Source organism: Echinops telfairi, unplaced genomic scaffold, assembly GCF_000313985.2.
Source record: "Echinops telfairi isolate 266 unplaced genomic scaffold, ASM31398v2 ScPeMD7_5;HRSCAF=22, whole genome shotgun sequence".
In the NCBI taxonomy this organism is placed as follows: domain Eukaryota; kingdom Metazoa; phylum Chordata; class Mammalia; order Afrosoricida; family Tenrecidae; genus Echinops; species Echinops telfairi.
This window is the reverse complement of record NW_022103901.1, coordinates 30,005,825-30,009,718: the sequence shown is the minus strand read 5'-3', so window position 1 is coordinate 30,009,718 and position 3,894 is coordinate 30,005,825.

The following is a 3,894-nucleotide window of genomic DNA, read 5'->3' as shown; positions in this document are numbered from 1 at the left end:
TTTTCCCCGTGCAGGTCTTTCTTTCTTTTACTTTCTGTGTTTCCTTTCCTCTCTTTAGTTCCTTTCTTCTTTCTTCTTCCTTTTTCATTATTACTATCACTTCTTTTCTTCCCCTCTTTTTATAGGTATTCCTTCTCTCTCTTTTTTCTTTTTCCCCTTTCACTATTATTATTATTTCTTTTTCTCCTCTTTTAAAGCTCTTTCTTTTTTCTCTCTCTCTCTCTCTCCTTTTTTTCTTTTTCCTCTTAAAATTTTTTAATTAAAAAAATTTAATACTTTTTAATAAACAAAAAAAGGGCTTCTAACGGTGCCCTGACAGACCAGGCCAAAGCAGCCTTGGGGCACTCACTGAGACTCCAGCCCCCACTATAGTCACTGAAACTTCTCACCATAGCTGGCCACTAAGCCATTGGGGAACTCTTTCTACACGGCAGTCTGACCCATCTCCATAGTAGGTCATAGGCAGCCCATTGAAAGCATCCTTAATAGAAACACAGATAAGGGTCCCCTGGTCTCCCAGAAACATGGGACATATGAAAGGATCGAGAAAAAAATCAACAGACAACATCACTGCCAACAAAAAAGAGACAAAAACAGTAGTAGAGCTAACGTCTCTCATAGAAGAATCAGATGAAGATGTGCCACAGAAGGATATCTTCAGAAGTCTGCTCACAGTAATACAGGAGCTGAGGGAAGCAACCCTGAATAAGGATGCAATGATAGAGGACATGAAGTCCACAATAGAGGGGATGAAGTCCACCCTCCAACAGGAACTACAGGAGCTAACAGAGGAGGTAGCAGGAGCCACACACAAGGTCACAGAATTTACGATTAGGTTTGAGGAGGCAGAGAACCATATCAGTGATCTCGAGGACACTCAAACAGACCTAAGCAAGACGGAATGACAGACAGATAGGAAAATTAGAGAAGCAGACGATAACCTGAGATTAATGACAGATGCTTTGAAGAGGAATAATATTCAAATAATTGGTTTACAGGAGCACAACACACCACACAAGTCAACAGCCAAGATAGCAAAGGAATTTCTGGCAGAAAAGTGAGAATCAGGCACTCATACAGGAAGCAGAAAGGACGCCAGCTAGACTAGACCCCAAGAAGAACACTCCAAGACATATAATAAAAAAATATTCAACTTTGAGGAAAAAGAGAAAAATTTAAGAGCAGCAAGAGAAAGGAAGACAGTCATATACAAAGGAACACAGGTAAGAGTATGCTCAGACCTATCAGTAGATACCATGAAGAGGAGGAGAGAGTGGAGCAACAGCTTCCAAAAGCTGAACAAAAACCCACCTTCTCAAAATCCTTTACCCTGCCAAGTTATCCATTAGGATAGATAGTGAGATAAGGGTCTTCCAGGCAAGGAAAGACTCAAAGAATATGCTGCAAGACACTCGACCCTGTGGAAGATACTGGCTGACTCACTATGGCCAGAGGATCAACCTCCACCAAGAACAAACAGAAGACCACCATATAGTCCATCTCTATCTAGAAGCCAACATGCCAGTAACAATGACCAGGACAACAGGGTCTCAGAGGGAAAAGAAGACAAAATAGAAACTCTCCACTCAAACACAGCACACTGATATGAAGGGAGATAGGTAAACACACAAAACATGAGACAGGGTATGACAATGATGAATCCTCAGTTTGTGATAATAATTCTGAATAACAATGGACTCAATTCGTACATAAAAAGAAAAAGGCTAGTGGACTGGCTCAGAAAACAGAACCCACCAATCTGTTGCCTGCAAGAGACACATCTTAAGCCCACAGACAAAAATATGCGAAGAATAAAAGGCTGGCGGAAAGTGTACCAAGCAAATGGCAACTTATAAGAAGGAGGGGTGGCTATCCTAATCTCCAACAAAATGGACCTCAAGGTTCAAACTGTAAAAAGAGACCAGGAGGGATACTACACAATGCTCAAAGGCTCAGTAAACCAAGAACCAGTTAGCATATTGAATATTTACGCACCCAATAATGGTGTGGTGAATTTTGTCAAACTCTTAAAAAGATGAAAAAAGAAATCACGGATTTAACAATCATAGTAGATGACTTTAACACTCTGCTATCAGATAAAGACAGATCACTGGGAAAGAGCTCAGCAAATAGGCCATAGAGCTAAACAATGTAATTAGGCAATGAGGGGCTGATAGACATTTATAGAGCTTTCCATCCAAATGCAAAATAATACACATTCTTCTCAAGCCCACATGGATCATTTTCAAGAGCAGACGACATGCTGGGACACAAGTCAAGCCTGAGTAAATTCAAATACATAGATATTATCAGAAATCTTTCTCAGATCACCATGCCATAAATCTGGAGATTAATAACAGGATGTCCAGAAAAGCATGGGCAACCAATTGGAGGATGAACAATGATCTCCTGAGACATGAATGGGTACAGGCCCAAATTAGACAGGACATTAGGAAGTTTCTAGAAACTAATGAGAAGGAGTATACAATGTATCAAAACTTATGGGATACTGCGAAGGCAGTTATCAGAGGTAGCTTGATATCATTAAATGTATATATGAAAAATGAGGAGAGGCGTATGACAGATACATTAATACGAAACTTCAAACAACAGAACAGAGTCAGCAGAACAACCCCTCCAATAGCAAGAGAAAAGAAATAATAAAAATCAGGGCAGAGTTAAACCAGCGGGAAGACAAGAAAACAATGCAAAAGATAAAACCTGGTTCTACGAAAGGATCAACAAAATAGATAGACCGCTGGTGAGTCTGACCAAGGACAGAAAGGAGCAAACATCAATAGCCAGGATGAGGGATGAAACAGGGGCAATTACAACAGACCCCAATGAGATTAAAAGGATAATCACAAAGTACTATGAAGGTCTGTATTCTAATGAATTCAGAAACATGGAGGCATGGATAAATACTTGGAAAAATAATCTCCCTAGATTATCTCCCTAGATTATCTCAGACAAAGGTCAAGATCCTCAACAAACCCATAGCGAAAAAAGAAATAGAGAGGGTCATCAAGAACCTACCTACAAAAAAAGCCCCAGGGCCAGAAGTCTACCAAGCATTCAGGGAAGAGTTGACATCGATCCTCCACAAAGTATTCCATAGCATAGAAAAGGATGGCAAGCTCCCAAACTCATTCTATGAAGCCAGCATAACTTTGATACCCAAACAGGACAAAGACCCCCACATGTATAGAGAATTACAGACCGATATCTCTAATGAACATAGATGCAAAAATCCTTAACAAAATGTTGGTCAGTAGAATACAAAAGTATATAAAACATATCATCCACCATGACCAGGTAGGATTCATCCCAGGCATGCAGGGATGGTTTAACATCCGAAAATCCATCAATATTATACACCACAAGAAGAAAAAGGATAAAAACCATATGACAATATCCATAAATGCAGAAAAAACATTTGACAACATCCAAACCCATTCCTAATTAAGACACTCATAAAGATAGGATTGGAAGGTAAATTCCTCAAGCTGATACAAGCTCTCTATGAAAGGCCAACGGCCAACATCATAGTCGATGCCCCCTGTCCCCTCTCCTATTCAATATCGTTCTGAAGGTTCTGGCTAACAACATAAGACACCGGATGGACATCAAAGGGATCCAAATGGGAGAGAAGGAGGTGAAACTATCACTATTTGCAGATAACATGATTCTGTACATTGAAAACCCCGAAAGCTCCATAAGAAGAGTACTTCCAGCAATACAGGAATATCGAAGAGTGGCAGGATACAAGATCAACAAACAGAAGTTGGTAGGTTTTCTATACACATCGTACAGGACCATGGAATAGGGGATTAAGAAGGAAGTACCCTTTACAGTAGTTCAGAACAAACTGAAATACCTAAGAATATATTTAAC